The 18,432-nt window shown below is 40.7% G+C and overlaps 1 protein-coding gene across 4 annotated transcripts in view; it reads left to right on the forward strand.

Moving 5' to 3' along the window:
• The first annotated feature begins 1,004 nt into the window (after positions 1-1,004).
• The window catches only part of ACSL4 (acyl-CoA synthetase long chain family member 4), a 79,380-nt gene continuing 61,952 nt past the window's right edge, over positions 1,005-18,432 (forward strand). The window contains exon 1 of one of the 4 annotated variants that reach the window (XM_072816353.1): positions 1,005-1,219. The gene's annotated coding sequence lies outside the window, so the exon portion shown is untranslated. The remainder of the gene's footprint in view (positions 1,220-18,432) is intronic. The other 3 variants (XM_072816352.1, XM_072816351.1, XM_072816355.1) reach the window with 3 other exon arrangements.

Below are 18,432 nucleotides of genomic sequence, written 5' to 3' on the forward strand. Positions count from 1 at the left end.
CAGATGCTCTGGATGCATAATAAAGCTTAAGAATGACTCTCGTCTATAATCTGGAGGGGTGACAGACACGTGTACTTCTATGGGAAGATGGAAAACAGCAGGAGAAATGAAATGTCCACCACCAGCAGGAAGAGGAAGTTAGTCCTCCATTATGCATCAGGGAACTTGGAAGAACGTCGGTGTTTTACTTCTTCTGGTGATAAATTCTTGGCAGTTTGTCGCGGCTCATTTACAATTGTGGTCTATCCGTTTGGCAGTCCAGAGACAGGTCACCAGAATCTTAACTTTTAACAGCAATTTCTCAAATCTCTTGGGAACGGTCTTTGTAGGACTTGCCCCTAGGCTACGATCATGGCCAGGAAAATGTCATCGTGCTGCAGTGACTTCTCCTTATCAATTGTGGGTCTTTGGCCATGTCACCGCGGTGGAAAGAAAAGGCAGCCAGTGAAACACAAGCGGGAGGGAGCGGGTGGGGCGGGGGTCTTTTAACGCGGCGAGAGGCGAGGTTAAAGGAAAGGAGGCAGTAGCTCCGGCTTGGAGGAGCAGGATGCCTTTAATCAAAGAACAGGATCTTCGTCTGCAGAAAGAGCAGCAGTCCAGAGATGAGTATCTCTAAAGGGCAGCTGGAAGATGACCCGAGGGGAACTTTCCTCCCGGGGCTGAGTCCTAGGAAGCGAGCACAGGTGCGGGCGTGGGCGCGCTCCAAGCCTCGCTGTAATCAGATAGTTGCTGGGCCCTTCCGAAAACGCAGTAGATAACGCGGCTGGCCCGCCCGCCCAGCGGCTCGGAAGCCGGAGCGCGAGGCTGCGGCGAGCCAGCAAGGAGCCGTTAGCCGACTCGGGGAGCCGGCAGCGCCCCTCCCCTCGCCTTGGGAAGCCCGCTGGGCCCCGCCTCCGCGGCTGACGTCCGGAGCGAGCGGAGGCGGGAGCGTGGGTGGGCCGAGACGTCGGCCGCCCGCGATTCGGCCGGCTCAGCCACACCACCGCGCGCCCCCGCTCCGCCCGCCCCTCCGGGCGCGTCTTTTCCGGGCTCGCGCCGCGGCGCCTCGTCCTGCCTCAGCCGGCTGTCCGGGTACGCGCGCGCCGCTGCGGCTTTTTCTCCGGCCTCCGCGGCGCGCCCCTCTCGTCCCAGCCAGCGCTAGCGGGCACGCGGCTCTTCCGTGGGCTTCCCGAGTGCCAGGCGCCGGCCGGCTGCGAAGACACCGCGGGCCGCGTCTCGGGTGAGTAGCCCTCGCTGCTGACCCCCCGTCGTAATTAGCACCCGAGCTCTGGCCGCCCTACTGTCCCACACCTGAGCCCTGCCGGTGAGGTGGAGGGGATGTCCCAGTTCCCGGAATACGCTCGCTTTTTTCTGGAGCCGGGCCGAACTATCGGCCCGCCTCCTCCCCGCCCCAACCCCAGTCACGGGGCCCGGAAAGATTTCCTAGGGTCTCTGCATCTTCTCCGCAGAGGTCCAGGGGCCTTGAGAACCCGGCCTGCCTCTCTTCCTGCCGCCCACCGCTCCCCACCCTGCGAGGGCCAGAAGCATCCTCCCGACAGGGCTCCGGTGCTTTGCCCTGATCCTTTCCGAAAGAGCACCTCAAGTACTTGCCAGACCTCCAAACGACCTTTAGGGCGCCTCTAGACTTCAACACCATCTTGTCCCCGCTGCGTTGCTCTGGCTCCGAGGGCTAGGGAACCTATCTGGCCTTAGCAGCATCCGCCCTTCGGATTTGAGGGATGCCCTGGCTTCTGATCTCCCTTTAGCTTCCGTATCTTTAGGTATGTTGGAACACGGCTGAATTCTAGCAGAAGCACGCTCATATTTCTTCCTGTTTTTTTTTCTATCTACATCCCTGTCCTCATGAACGCTGTATATTTAGCATTAGCTTTAATCACTTCCTCTTCCTCTCCTTTGAGTACCCTACAGAAAGAATTGCGGCCGATGTCTATAGCACAGAGAAAAATCGAGGAGAATATGATTCATTGCCTAACCCCCATTAAGGGGTTACATATTTTAAATAGGACGTCATTTCTCCTCCGCACTTCAGCATCTCCTCCTTCAAAGGCATTTTTCCACCCTCTTGAAGTGGGTTTTGCTCTAGCGTCTCACCTTAAAAATAATCAGCCATCGCTCCCAGAAACGACGGTGAGATGCAGAATAAGGGCAAAATGGCATTTGAAAAATGAATCTCTTTGAAAGAGCAAGCAGTCTGCTTTATTGGTAAATGGCTTAACCGAAGCCTCAGTTCATCTACTAAAATGAGGATGTTAGACTGGAGCACAATAAGGTTTCTCTAGTGTTTTGATTCTAGGACTTGACAAATTCATGCTCAGTCCCATATTACTGCATAATGGAGGTTTAACCTAATTAAAGCCCCATTTCCTGGTAGTTGCTGGTCACTTTAGTTTTCCTTGGATTTTGCCTCTTAACAGTTTTTACTATCCTTCATACATAGGCTGCGTGCAAGTGGAGATTCAATTACAGGACCATCATCAAACATATCGGTCAAGCTTTTTATGGCATAATACCTTCTTCCTTGAATTGTAAAATAGCTTTTTCAATTGGAGCCATTAAAGTGCAAGACATATAAGTCTCCTGTTGGAATTAACACCATCTCCACCATTTAGGTGGAGGATGAAACATCAGACCGTTAGTATACTTGCACCATAGAATAAAGTACCATTTGTTCTGATGTGGGAAGAAATTTGACACCTAAAAGTTCATGGGAAGGTGTAATGCAACAATTAAAAGCTTTCCCCCTCCCTGAAAACCCTATTAAAACAAGTGATTCAGATGAACATTTTTGTTTGGGTTTCAGGTAGCGGTGGGATGGGTGGAGGAGAAAGGAGAGTCTTGCCCAATTCAGTAAAAGGAGAAATGGGACCCTGGAGAGGCTCTGGATCCAGCTGTAGTGAATTGTATGACCCTGAACAAGTCACTTAACCTCTCTTCATTTTTGCATCTGTCAAAGCATTGTGATGATTGGCAGACTGAGCCATAAGCCCCCTAATTTGAATTCTTTGTTCTTATACTGAAAAAAATTACATAATGAATCTGTTATGTGATAATATGATATAAATTGCATTAACGCTCTGCCATAAGTCCTTAGTTTTACTGCTTGTTTAGAATGTTTTCCTCAAAGATCTGCATATACTTATTCTAACATATGTGTGCATAATTCTTAATTCATCCTTATCCAATGAGTGAAGATGATATGTGGAAGTCTGTAAATCGGGAAGCATTTAACAAAGTCAGGTATTGTTAGCTTCTGCTTGCAAGTGAAATGTGTGCATACCACACTTTTTTTTTTCTTAACGTTCATGGCTTTTAGAAGTTGGAAAGTGATTGTGTACATACCGCCTACTGCCTTGTAACTGTAATTGACTAGGAATTTTAAAGAATATGCTGGCATCCCATTCATTCATTGTATCACTCATTGAATTTATCTCATTCCTTCAGCTGTCACTTATTTTGTGCCAGGCCACCAGGATACAATAGTTAAGAAAACCATCTTATGACTTTATAGTCTGGGATGGTTCTGGCGGGAGTTGTGAAGATATATATATATATATTTTGTATTAATTAATTATATGATTATATTAATTGTAGCCTATAGCTTCTTTTCCTGGCATTACTTTTTCTCCCCCTTCCTTGACTTTCAATCCCTGAGATGGTAGCAAAAATAAGAGCTTTATTTTTCCATTCTTATCACTGGCTGGTGTTCTATACTCTATTTGTCTTTTAACTCTTCATTTTGAGGTAGCTATATATATTTTTTAAAGATTTTATTTACTTATTCATGAGAGACACAGAGAGAGAGGCAGAAACACAGGCAGAGGGAGCAGCAGGCTCCATGCAGGGAGCCCTATGTGGGACCCAATCCCCGGTCTCCAGGATCACGCCCCAGGCTGCAGGTGGCGCCAAACTGCTGCGCCACTGGGGCTGCCCTTGAGGTAGCTATAGATCTCCTCCACTTCTAAGAAACAATACCCTTTATCTAATTTTCCCCAGTGGTGACATCTGCATAGCTGTGGTATAATATCACAATAAAGAAATGGAAATAGATACAATCCATCCACCTGATTCAGAGATCACCAATTTTACATGCACTCATTTGCGTTTGTGTATTTAGTTCTGTGCAGTGTTATCACATGCATAAATTCATGTAACCACCTCCAGGGTGAAGATACAGTTGCATCACCACTAAGATCCCTGGTGTTGCCCTTTTATAGCCACAGCTGTCTCCCTCCCTTGCTGACCCCAGGCAGCTGCTAATCTGTTTTCCAAGTCTATAATTTCATCATTTCAAGAAAGCTATATAGATGGAACCCTACATTATGTAATTTTTTTATATGGGCTTTTTTTTTTTTTTCACTCAGGGGAGGTCCCTGGAAATTCTTGTGGGGAGAATATCTTGTATCCAGTTAGTTCCTTTTCATTGCTGAATCCTATTCCATAGTGTGGACCTACCCCAGTTTGTTTCAGCATTTACTGATTGAAGGACATCTGTCGTTTCCTGTTTTTTGTTCTGAACCAATTATAAATAAAGCTCCTATGAACGATTGTGTACTGATTTTTGTGTGAACATAAATTTCCATTTCTCTGGGATGATATACTGGTTGTAAGGTAGTTGCATGTTTCATTTTAAAAGCAACTGCCAAACTGTTTTCCAGAGCGCTGGTACCATTTTACATTCCACCAGCGATGTATGAATGCTCTTCACCCTTGCCAGCATTTGCTGTTGTTACTATTTTCTGTTTTAACCATTCTGATTGGTGTCTATTGATATCAATGACTTGTCATCTCTATGTCTCCGTAAGTGACATGTAAGTTCATGTATTTTGTCCATTTTCTAGTTAGATTTTTTTTTTCTGTTCTGAGACTTCTTTATATATTCTAAATACTAGTCCTTTGTTAGGTATGTGGTTTGCAAATATGTTCTAGTCTGTAGCTTATCTTCATCCTCTTCATAGGGAGTTTCAAAGAACAAAAAGTCTTTTTGCTCTCAAGAGGTCTTATATGCCTTTGTTATTTAATTTTATTCCTTGCTATTCTGTATAAAATTCAATATTTCTGTAAGCAGTTGAACAGTTTTTTCAACAATCCTGGAGCTCAAATGTATTCTGTGAACAAATGGCCTTGATGGCTGAGTGTGAATACGTACTCACATGTGCTCTCACTATATTAAAATGGCTGCCATCTTTTGTGCCTTAAAAATATAATTTCTGCCTTACCAGGCTGTGAAATGTTAATATTTTAAAATTAAGTAGCTACGATGTGCCAAGGAGATTTTTGGTTTCACTTTCTAAATTTAAACTATTTTTGCAAAACTGTATAGTTTTTTTAAATCAGGTTTTTGGTAAGTGATCCAGAGAACAAATTTGTGTTCTCATTTTAAATGTACTTTAAAAGTTCCTTCTCTGTTTCGAGTAGTGAGCTCATGAATCATGACTGTATTTAATTTACTAGGCTATTTACACTCCGTGTCGATTACCAGAATAATGAATAAAAGACTTGAATTTGTACATCTAAACTGTATGTTTTCCTTTTATAGTACTTAGTGTTCATTTTCTTTAAAAATAAGCATTAGCTTTGAGGGGACTTAAAATTTTATATTTTGAAAAATGGATGTGTTCCTTTTATGAGAAGAACTTACAGGAAAAGGTTAGTGATTAATTTTGAGAATATTCATTTCTGTAAGATGGTACTGAAATGATTACCTGTCCCTTCAGTGTCACCACATTTGCTCAAATAAGTGTACAGCTAGGGTAGTGGATTCCTGTTTGATGAAGATCAATCATCGGTATAAGGCAAGGGCTGGCAAAATACTGCTGGTTTCTAAACTGCCCACCACCTGTTTTTGTGTGGCTGCATTCAAAATACATTATTAGAGTTAAAACAGAGAATGTATGGCTCCAAAAGCCTATTTACTCTTGATTCTTGACAGAGAGAGTTTACCCAGAGATAAAGCAACCTCATAAATTATTGAGTCTCTGTGTTATAAAGGAAATTTAACAAACTTTACCTTGACTTTTAGGACCTTTTAGTTATATTTCCATGGGAAATTGTGGTTCAGAAGAGAATATTCATTTTGTTTACTAAGTCTGCAAGGCGCTGTGGTCTAGGAACAGCATTAAGGAATGGACGGAGGGTTGGAAAGTTGATTTTGTTAAGTGTGGGCTATTTCAGCATGATGTAAATTTTCAGGTATGGCAACTGGTGAGATTCAGAAAGTGGTCTACGCATTTGTGATGTCCTTCGGAGATCCTAATTGTAAGCTAGAGTGCTAATGATAGAGCCAGATACGGCAGTGTTATTGCTCCTGCTCCCAACACTATTCTCCAAACTCTAAATACATAGTAGTCTAAGCCTTATGAAGCTGCAATTAGACTTTTGGTTTACTGTTTTGTTTGCATAGCTTTGTTTTGTTAGTTCAAAGTTGACACTTCAGTTTTCTTAAATGTCCTATGGGTGATGTTGAAAATGGAAATTGAGGGGATGCCTAGGTGGCTCAGTGGTTGAGCGTTTGCCTTTGGCTCAGGGCATGATTCTGGAGTCCTGGAATTGAGTCCCACATTGGGCTTCCTGCATGGAGCCTGCTTCTCCCTCTGCCTGTGTCTCTGCCTCTCTCTCTCTCTCTGTGTGTATCTCCTGAATAAATAAATAAAATCTTAAAAAAATGGAAATTGAATTGGGACAGTTGGCTCTACAATGAGGAAAAAATAGACCCTGCCTCCCATCATATACAAAAAGAAATTAAGGGTGTATTTTAAATATTTAGGTATATATTTAAAGAACTTCTAGGAGGCATAAGACCACCATAGCAGAGTTAAAATGGAAGTGACAGACTAGGGGAAAATACCATTTACCTATGCAGTAGAAACTTTAACTGGCTCACTATATTACATGATATTCTTTGTTTCCTTTGTGAAATAAACTGCACTAAACATTTGCTATTAGTAGGTTGGTCTCCAGTATGCTAGTATGCTTGGGGACCCACCATTAGAACAGATGCTTTTGGTACTTAACCTATAAAAATTTTCAGATGAAATGACACATTGTCTGGGATTTACTTCAAATTTTATGGGGACGGGGAGGAGTTGCGGAATGCATAGAGATATAAAAATTTAAAATTAGCACATGTGAATAATTGTTGAACTGGGTGATAGTTACATTCAAGTAATTAAAACAAATCGAGTGTCTTGGAGTTGATGAAAGCAAGTGACTACTGTCCAGGTAGGTGTGGGTAAGATGATAAAAGATTTGTACAAATAAGAATAAAAATCTAAAGTTTTCTTCACTTATAGTGCTTAGTGTCTTAGTCCTACATCTTCTAAGAGTTCAGCTCAAATTTCTTCACAATCAGTGGGCCTGGAGTTAAAGGTCTTGGTCTCTTGGTCCTCTATCAGAAGTTTGAAGAACATGTGCACATTGTCCACTGATGAAATGAAGGTAAAATGAAACGTTTGTCATGTGAATGCTTTTTATGATTGTTTACCTTAATTGACCTTTTCAATTAATCAACTGTTCCAAATAACATTATCTACTATATACTCTGTTTTTTTTCTTCAGATCGCATAAATCTTATGCCTTTTATGAAAAAGGCTTCTACTATATATAATATCCATGATATATAAAGAGCTGCTACACATCAATAAGAAAAAGGCACACATTAGAGAAAGTAGCAGAGGGTTGTGAATTGGCATTTCCCAGAAAAGAAAAATGATGAATAAGAGAAGAGATGCTCAAGTTCCCTATAGTAATCTGGGAAATAAAAACCATTTTTCACCAAATAATTGGCTACACTAAATATAATATCCACTTTTAGCAAAGAAATGGGTACTATCATACCCTGTTACTGTGAGTGCAGATTGTATAGCTTCTTGATAAAAAATACTCAAATCCTCTCATTTTAAAATGTACATATATTTTGACCCAGGAAACCTATTCAGAAACTAGGGAAATATCTGTGCATGTATAAAGATACCTATAAGGCTTCACTAAAGTGAAACTGGTCATAACAGTGAAAACTTCACAGCAACCTGAATGTCCATCAATACGGGAATGATTTAAATAATAATATGCTGTTCTATGGCATACCATAGGGCTATTAAAGAAACCCTCAGATTGACCTAGACAAACTGACATAGGAGTTCTAAAGTACACTGTTGAGAGAGGAGGGAATCCATACTGACCACATCCCATGATTCCACTTAACCTAAAAACAACGGCAGAACCTTACTGTATGTATGGATAATACAAAAAGGTCTAATTGATACACACCACGCGTAGTTATCTCTGGGGGGAAGAGAGTGTTGTTTTACCCAGTACAGATCCATGGTGAGTTTCTAAATATGTGATTGCTATTTTGACAGTAATTATACAGATTAATAGTATGAAACATTAACACACTGGAGGATATTTATAATACGATCCTGATATTATGAATTACATGATGACACACTGCTAGAAATGTAGTGCCTTCGTTTAGTGAGTGCTTGGGTATTTTTTTTTTTTTTTGGTAATTTCTCTCTTTGTTAAAGTACTATTTGTATTTCTTAGATTTTCTACACTAAAAATATAAGTATAAAGAAGTATAAGGGCATTGTAATTCCATACCCAGAGAGATCTGTTGCCAACTTTTGGGTATATATGTTTGTTTACACATGTATGAGCATTTGCATATACACATATGCACAAGTGCAAACATGTATCATTCTACAAAAATGGGTTCTTTTTGTTTATATCGATTTGTAACTTGCTTCCTTCAACTTGGCATTATATTGGGGCATCTTTCAGGATTGGTAACTGAATAAGTGAAAAAGACCTCCTGGTGGGAAAGGAAACACACTGCCATGTAAATACAGTGTTCTAGTTAAAATAACTGGTTTCTAGGGCAAACTGTAATCTTACAAAAAAGAAAAGTCATGGCCACCAAAAGTAAATAACGAAGGAATTTAAAAATTCTCAATGGTGAACCAGTTCAGGTCTGTTTTGAATTTAACAATGAGCACGTTCTTTAAATTGTAGTTACTAGTAATGATGTATAAGTGCAATATATCAAAATGTCATTAGCAATCTGTTTTGAATTAGGTTTTTTGTGTTTGTTTCTTTTAGAGGAGGACTGAGGGATGCGGGGCAGGCACAGAGATAGGGGGAGAGACTGACTCTTAAGCAGGCTCTATACCCAGCATGGAGCCCGAAGCCCAAAACAGGGTTCAGTCTCCCAACCCTGAGTTCATGGCCTGAGCCAAAATCAAGAGTTGGATGCTTAACTGACTGGACCACCCAAGCGCCCCAAGGAGTTTGGTTTTAATAAGGGTTTTAAAGCTGAACTTGAACAGTTGCTTTGATTCAGAGAACAACCAACTGTTCTAATTTTTGGTAAAGGTGTGAGCATAATTGTATGATTTTACAAGTTCTAAAAGTGAAGAAAATCTAGGTTATAGCCACATGGCTCTTTGTCTATGGTATCTTCATCTGTAGTATATAAAATTGAATATTAGAACTGTGTTGGAGGATCAAATTTGATTTGGGCAAGTATGTGTGCATTCTGCTCTCTCATGTCTTCTAGAAGCATTTTTAAAAATTTATTAAAGTAATCTCTACACCCAACATGGGGTTTGAACTCACAACCTGGAGATATCAAGAGTTGCATGCTCTTCCAACTGAGCCAGCCACGATCCTGTCTACAAAGCATTTATTAAGCACATCCACTGAAGGTTCATTATAACCTCTTCTGGGTTTATGCTGTGAACTTGGAGGTGAAAATTTTACCTTACTTTATGTTACACTGAATACATTTTGATACTGTAACCATTTTTAATAAATTCAGTAGAGTACCAAAAGAAGAGTCTACTTTGCAGACAATGGTGTGAATGTGAAGACCCATTGTAGCTGCTTGTGTTTTTTGCTACGGTAATTGATACATCATTCATTTTCTCCAAAGCTGTGCACCTTAGGTTATTGGGAGCTGATTTTGCAGCATGAGGATTTTTCTCTCATGGGTTCTGTCAAGGCAGCAGATTTTACAGAGGAGTCAGGATAGAGGTTCTGTATTTCCCACTTGATTAGTGAGAAGGGCATGTGAGATTTACTGAGGAAGCATTGAAAACATTACTGGTAGATTCTAGTGGTTGTGAAGTTAATGCAGTGGAATGCTGGTGAAACACCTGTTTTCTTTTAGGGATTCTGTTTATTGCCTTCCATATGTGGTTAAAGGATTTTAATACAGTAAAATGATAGGGTTTTCGAAGGACCTCTCCCTGGAGGTACCTGAGTGATGAGTCGTCAAAGAAAATCTGTAGAAATGAGCAGAGCTGCTACCGTTGAGATGGTGTTCATTCACTCTGTTCATGATATGTTAGTTTCTGCTTCGCAGATGAACTGAAAGCTGAGCATTTCCCTCAGACAGGAAACAGGAACTTGGTGAATGAACTTAAAATTCAGTTGTGGCTTTGAAAACCAAAGAAGACAGAAGCAGCACTAATATCTCATGGGATAAAGCCAAGTAAAAGACACTATGTTCCACATGACCACCGAAGATACCGAGAAGTTGCTTAAAACAATAGTTGAAAAATCATAACTTGACTGAGGGGTCAAACTGGACAGAGCTAGCTATAAAGAATGGTCAGATGAATGTGTTTCAGGCAAAATAGAGCAGGAAAGAGAAAAGCAGGCCCGGGAAAATGGCATTCTTATACCTAGAACCACAGAAGCCTTTAGGATTTGGCCAATTAAAAGATTGGTCTAGTTTGGCTTAAAATCTTTGGTAAAATATTTGGGATTCCCTTGGTGGCTAGGCAGTGCCTTATAAGAGTAGGTTAGAGTTTCTGTGAAGTAAGTCATTTCCATAATCAGGAAACTAGAAAAGGAGTAGAGTTTAGACTCATTGTTGGTGAATTATAGCAATCCACAGAAGGGAAGCTATGTGGTGTTTATTTCCCCAAATAGAAATGTAATCATTAACATATTCATTCAAATACAGTTAAATTACACATTTTTAAAATATTTTATTTATTCATAAGAGAGGCAGAGACATAGGCAGAAGGAGAAGCAGGCTCCCCATGGCGAGCCCAATGGGGAACTCGATCCCAGGACCCCGGGATCACGCCCTGAGCTGAAGGCAGACGTCTGCTCAACTCAAATTCTCCCCCAGAAATTTTTGGATTCCTAGGTTTTGTCATTAGTGTCAAGTATAAAGGCCAGGAGTTTTATGTGGAAGCAGATTTTTAATTTATATACATATTTACATTAATTTTAATGTTCGCTTGACCACTGACAGATTGTTGAGTATTAAAATGTTTGTAGGTTAGTTGTTTTCTTTGGGAACTACCAGAGAATTTATTCTTTACAGGTGGTATCCCTTAAAGTAGTTGGAGAAGACTTCTTCCCCCCGCCCCCCCCAAAAAAAGTAGTTGGAGAAGAGACAGCTGCAAAATGGAAACCCTCTCGAACCCCCTGCTGTTGTTTTTATTCCTGTTTTGAAATGGAGTTCCCCCACCTCACTCTCACGGCATGTATTTTGGGACCACATGAGTAGAAGTGAATGGGGGATGATCCTTGACCCCAGGCGTACAGAATATTCACTGGGTTTAGAATGACACTTGCACCAGTCCTGCTCGCTGTCTGGAATCCTAGCTGGGTGGGGCCTACCCTGGATCTGCCATAAGCCTAAGTGCGTGGCCAGGGCGCCACGGTGGAAAGAACATGGATCAGTGCCCAGATAGCTCCCCAGTCCCTGTTGCCTCTCACCGGTGGCCTGCATTTACATCCTGGTTCTTTGCTAACCTGAAACTTTTGTGTGGAGTGAGATTGACCTACGGTTGTTGCAGTGATAACATTTGGTGAAATGAGAGAGCTGTCTCTCACACAACTCTCGGTTGATCTTGTTCTCAGAAAGCCTCTAACCCTAAAGATGGCAGGTTTTCAAATCTCTTAGGGAGAAAGTGCTTGCGTACCATCTTGTTCTCAAATGAGGAAGACTGATCACCTCCCTCTCTGCCTTTGATTGAAGGGATGTGTTGCTTAAGGCACAACAGGCAGGAAAGAGGAAGTGGATGCTATACTGGGGCATTACCAAAGGAGTAGGAGGTGGCAGTGAATATATGATCTGTACCATCTGTACCCAGAACATACCTTAAAGTTTGAAAACCTGGAATCTCACCTCCAGTTTGTGCTATAAAGACATATTTTAACAACAGAATGTAGCCTATGAGGTTCCTTAAGCTAAGAATATATATATATATATATATAGTATACTATATATATACTTTACCGGTGCTGCCCAATTGCTTATAATATATATAAGCTAAGAATATATATATATGTGTGTGTGTGTGTATATATATGTATATATATGTGTGTGTATATATATATATATATATATATATAGAGAGAGAGAGAGAGAGAGAGAAGCCCTGCCGTGTTTAATTCAGTGATATCCGCAGTCTCCAGTGGACATCTGCAAAACTGAGTCAAAACTCTTATCTTTTTCAAAGGTAGGATTGTTACATAACATGTGTTGCTTTACTGATCTTGAGATGGAAGCAACTCATTTTTATTGAATGGGTAATTAACCAAAGACTTATCCTTTATTTTGTTGCTTTTGTTTTTCTATTGAAGTATAGCTGACAACATTATATTAGTTTCAAGTGTACAACATAGTGATTCAACATTTATATGCATTGCAAAATGATCACCACGATGTCTAGTCACCATCTGTCACCATGCATAGGCAACTCTTTCTGAAGCAGGTAATTTTGGTTGAAAGAACTGTTTTTCAACCTAGAGTTAATTTCTCTAACTTTGTACCCCTCCAAGCTAATGTAACACTGCAGTAACTTTCTGTGTACCTTCTCTTCTAGATGTTACAACATTTTGTCATGAGATCATGAGAAAAAGTTTTTGCATTGCATAGAGCAATTCAAAATTTGCTTAGGATGCAAAATTGCTTCTTAGATTTGTTGCTTCTGATGCTGACCTCCACCTCTGGTGTGAAAAAAAAGCAGTGATGTTTCAAAGTAGCACAGTTACATATTTGGCTTGCATAAAATTGTTCTGTGGGATGGTCATCTAAACTGTGGGAATTTGTGTTGAGTTTGGTACTTGGCCAAGTCTGGGGCTGTGTCCTGCTATTGCTAGACCTTTAAAATCATTTTTTTTCTCTTGCCTTTACCGGTGCTGCCCAATTGCTGCTGAAAGATCAGGACGTTGCCTGGGCTTGGTACCAGGCACTGACCCTCAGTGCCCCTCTCTTCTACTCGCTGGCACAGCAGTCCTGGGAACCCTAGGATGGAGATGTTTGAAATGTTTTGATAATACCTTTTCTAATTCTTTAAAAATCTGGCCGGTAAACCACTGCCCCATAACCATCAGTCCTGAAGATGTATAGTAAGTAAACAGAGAATTTTGGCTTTAAAACCTTCCACTGGATTCGCCTTGGTTTTGCTTTTGAGGAAGAGTAAGAAGCAGATTATCCCATATACCTCTAAAATCAAAGCGCCTTCTTAACCTTTTACTGCTCCTCACCTGGTTGCAGATGCTTCAAGGAGGATTGAATTGCAACCTACTTTATTTTTTTTTGTAACCTACTTTAAAGGTGATATATTTTAGATTGAACGTTGACAGAAATAATTGCAAAGGGGCATCTTCTAGGCAAATTACATTGCCGTAGCTGCAGAAGTTCAGTGCTTCGGGGATACATGGGCAATATCTGCTAGTAGTAAATAGCACAGTGTTGACATTGTAGCAAGTTTCTTGGCTGACCTTTGTATGGTGCTTACTCCTCCTCCCTTAAACAGCAGTGGTTCATGGCTGTGGGAAGAAGACTCCAGCTCTGCTTGGAAGTTTCTAGTGCTCTGGTGCTTCTCTTTGAATCAATTTTTTGAAATTCTTTTTGTGGGTCTCATCCTGTGCAAAACTGTCTTATGTTGAGGCATTTTAAATACTGAAGTAACAAAACCTCTAATTAATAAAAGCTCTGTTGGAGAGGCACCTGGGTGGCTCAGGGGTTGAGCGTCTGCCTTTGGCTCAGGGTGTGATCCCAGGATCAGGGATCAAGTCCTGCATCCGGCTCCCTGCGAGGAGCCTGCTTCTCCTTCTGCCTATGTCTCTGCCCCTCTCTCTATGTGTCTCTCATGAATAGATACATCTTAAAAAACCCACCTCTGTTGGGTATGTTCTGCAATGGAACTAGCATATTCCAAATTTATGCTTGCCATGGTAGTGGTGTAACCCAAAGGCAATGCTACTTGTAATACCTGGCTAGTGGTCTGCAGGTGAAATTAATTGTGATATTTTCGCTCTGGGTTTGTCTTCCAGCTCTGCACTAGTACTTTATTGTTTTTTAGAGACTCACTTTCATTCTTTGGCTTTGGAGACTTTGCCTAAGTATTTGAAGGAAGTTTTTAAAAAGTACATTTTAGACAAGCCAACTAAGACCTAAGCAGTAACAGGTATATAAATGGGTAATCTCAGAGGGTAGCTGTTGTTTGTAGCTTTTAAAAAAGTATATACTTGTCTGGTTGGGCTGTTATTATAGGGTTGAGGGCTGCCTCATGGGTGACCCTCCTTTCCTATTCTACCTATATGTCTGTTCTTTGTGTTAGTCCACTTAAATATTATTTACTGAATAGTAAGCTCCACAAAGACAGGGCATAGTATGTGCTCACTGAATATTTTTTGAACAAATGCATGCACACACACCTGTAATGGCCCAGGATTTGGGAGGCTAGGTTTTAAAATATATGACAAAGGAAATGAGTTGTTACGGGCTGTACTTATTTTTAATTCCTTTCTTCAAATAGAAATGTTAGTATGGTGGTGAGTCTTCAGCAATGATGATATTTTTTTAAGATTTTATTTATTTATTCATGAGAATACACAGAGAGGAGAGAGAAGCGGAGAGGCAGGCTCCATGCAGGGAGCCCAATGTGGGACTCGATCCCGGGTCTCCAGGATCACGCCCTGGGCTGAAGGCTGCGCTAAACCGCTGAGCCACCGGGGCTGCCCCAGCAATGATGATATAAAACCAAAAAGAAGAGAGACTTAACCATTTGTTTCCTGCTTCTATGCCCAATAGGGTGACATCACTTTTACATTTAGGGGAGGCCATATTATATGACAGTCTTTACACCTTTCTGTTGTCATGCTAGAGGGCACAGGAACTTCCTGTCAAAGTTGTTTTATTTCAGCATGTTCTCATTTATATGTAGGGCTCTTTTTAACCAAATATATTCCTTGTTCTAGAGTTTTCAGATGTGATCTTAATATGGCTTATTTTGCAAAATAAATGCTTCATTTTGTAATAATTTTAGATTTGCAGCAAATTTGTAAAGATAGCTCTTACATCCTGTACATCTTTTCCCAGGTCCCATTTAATGTTAACATTTTATGTAACAGTATAGTACTAAAACTATACTTATGGTTTATGGTTTAAACCATAAAATTTATTTTGATTTCTCAAGGTTTTCTACCAGTCTTTTTTTTTCTGTTCCAGAATGCAAAATTGTTATACATGTTTCTTTCTTTTTTTACTTACTTATTTATTTATTTGACACAGAGACAGAGCGAGCAAGCAAGAGAGCAAGCACAAGCAGGGGGAGTGACAGGCAGAGGGAGAGGGAGAAGCAGGCTCCCCGCCCAGCAAAGAGCCCGACTTGGGGCTTGATCCCAGGACCATGAGATCATGACTTGAGCCAAAGGCAGATGCTTAATCAACTGAAACACCCAGGTGCCCCTATACGTGTTTATTTCAGAAAAGACAAAAAGATAAAAAAAGACAAAGTATGGATAATTCCCCTAAACGGAGCCAGCTACTGATATTTTTAATACATATCCTTCCACATTTTTTTTTCTGTAGAGAATAGAAATCCATTCCCCCTCCAAATAAACCTTTGGATTTCCCTAAAAGACAGGTCACAAAATGTGTTTTATATACTGTTTTATAATTTGATTTTTTATACACTTAATAGAGCATTTTTTACATGTACATCTTCCATTGTCTGATATTTTTAATATAGATTAATCTGTTCCCTTAAGACATTTTGTTGATTCCATTCCTGAACTTAGTTAATTCTTCATAACTTAAGACCAAACTATGCATGTGTTCTCAAACCGCCTCCCCCCATAAACCTGAGAAGAATTTTTCTCAGTAACAGTGGCTCATTAAGCCTGTGATTCCAAATACCTGTATATTAGGTTGGACCATTTGAAATTGCTGTTTTCTGGCATGTAACAGGATTTTGACTATTGGCAATTTTGTATAGGTCATCCTAATAGTTTGAAAAAGCCTTCTAGATTATTCTGATCCCTTTCCTCACCATTCTCATTCCGTTGAGAATCCCTGGCCTCTCACTGTACTGCGTATCTTGGCATTTAGAATGGTTAGCTAACACAAACATTTTGTCAGGCAAAAATGTTGACAAACTCCCCTTCCAGGTGTTGCTGATAAACAGGATCCTTAAGACCTATGCCCGTGTTAATAACATATGCCGAAAACTTGAACTCCAGTGAATTGCATCTGCCCATCTGTATAAGGAAAATAGACTTCTGAACTTTTAACTCAAGCTATATGTAAGATCACCCGATGGCTTGGTCTCCTAGTTCCATATCTGTATTGGATAGCCAGGGACACTGGTGCCACCCAGTGGTACCTTATAGAGGAGCAGCTAATGATGCTTTACCACTCTCCAACATATCAAATTCTTTCATTTTTTCCCCTCTTTCTTTTATGAATTTCTATGTTCATGGTCTCTCCTTTTCTTCCCTTCACCTATGCCAGGGCACTTATGGGTTTCATTTACCCCAGCTGATAATACTCAGGGAGCTACACTAGCCATGTAATTTGCTGTGATAATCCTTATTTAAATAAAGGCTTTGGAATACGAGACATGAAATAATAAGTAACACACCAAACAGTTATTTGCTCTGTTTATGAAGTCGTGGTTCCTATCCAAAAAGGGCATCGAGTTTGTATTCTGTCAGAATATGGCACTTGTTTAATTTCAAGTTTCTCCACTGTGTGAGAGGGAAACATGTTTATATAGCTCAGATGGGAGGAGGCATACACGTCTACCTAAGAGTGAAAGATTTAACTTGGAAATCACTCTTTGGCTTCCTTTCTGCTTAGTATGACTGGTTAATTCACTTCAAACCTGTTGGGTAAGCACCTACAGTGTCTCTGTACTGTGCTAGGTTCTGGGGAGTAGAGCAGGAACCCAGATAGACATGGCCTCTGCCTTTAAGGAGCCCACTGGCCCAGCAAGGGAGCAGGAACCTGAACAAGTTTAAGTGCTGTGCTACATGGGTGCTCACAGAGCAAAAAGTGGAGGCACCTGCTCTAACGTGGGGGAGGTCAAGGAAGGCTCTTTAGAAGTGTCATTTTAACTTTAAGACCTAAAGGAAGCCAGGGAAAGGGAGAAGAGAATGTTCTTGGCAGAAGGAATAGCATGTGCTAGACCCAGAGGTGAGAGATTAAGCTTGGTGCTTTTGAGAAACTAAAAGAAGTTTATAATGGCTAGAGCCAGGAGATCAGCTCCACTGAAGCTTCACAAAAGTCCTCACAACAGGAGTAATAGTATTCCCTCCATTTTAGAATTGTGGCAAATGAGGTAAAGAGGGTAAATAACTTGCCTGAGGTCACCCAGTGCTGGTAAGGGGCATAGCCAAGAGCTGGACCTAGGCCATCTGGCTCCAGCATTTTGGCTCCTAACTACCACGGCCAACTGCCTCTCAGCAGGGCACTGTGTTATATTGGAGCTTCATTGTCTGTTTCTTTAGCCTTATCTGGTTAATCTGTGGTCTTTTCTTCAGATTGGCCAAGTTAAACAGTTTTTCTTAGCAAACTGAATGTTAGGCTGTCCTAGGCACAGACTATTCCAAGAGCTAAAGCTAATAAATATGTAAAAAACTCCTTAAGCTTACAGCATCTGGGGTAGCCCAAGAAACTCTGCAGTTTCCTTTGGTCTTTTGTCATTGATTGGAAATCAAATGCTTCATTTGATCTGCAACTCTAAGGTTGCTAACCCGTATTTTCCAGAAACATCATAGATGGGAAGTTATAGTTGTATATTTTTTTTTGTTAAAAAATGAGTAATATGTATTCCCTGCAAAACTGGAGTTTTTCCCTGATTGCTAAAGTTAATTTGGCAATTATCTGTTTCTCTGACTTTTAAATTAGTTAAAAGGTAAACACAACTTTTTAAAAACTATTTATTTAGAGAGGGTGCGTGCATGCAAGTGGAGAGGGTAAGGGGAGGCAGAGAGAGAGAGAGGGAGAGAGAATCTCAAGCAGACTCTTCACTAAGCATGGAGCCTCACTCGGGGCTCAGTCTCATGACCTGAGCCGAAATCAAGAATTGGTTGCTTAACAACTGAGCCACCCAGGCACCCTGGGTAAACACAACTTTTTATTTTTTTAAATTTTTTTAAAAAGATTTTTATTCATTT

Source organism: Canis lupus, chromosome X (assembly GCF_048164855.1).
Source record: "Canis lupus baileyi chromosome X, mCanLup2.hap1, whole genome shotgun sequence".
Classification (NCBI taxonomy): Eukaryota; Metazoa; Chordata; class Mammalia; order Carnivora; family Canidae; genus Canis; species Canis lupus.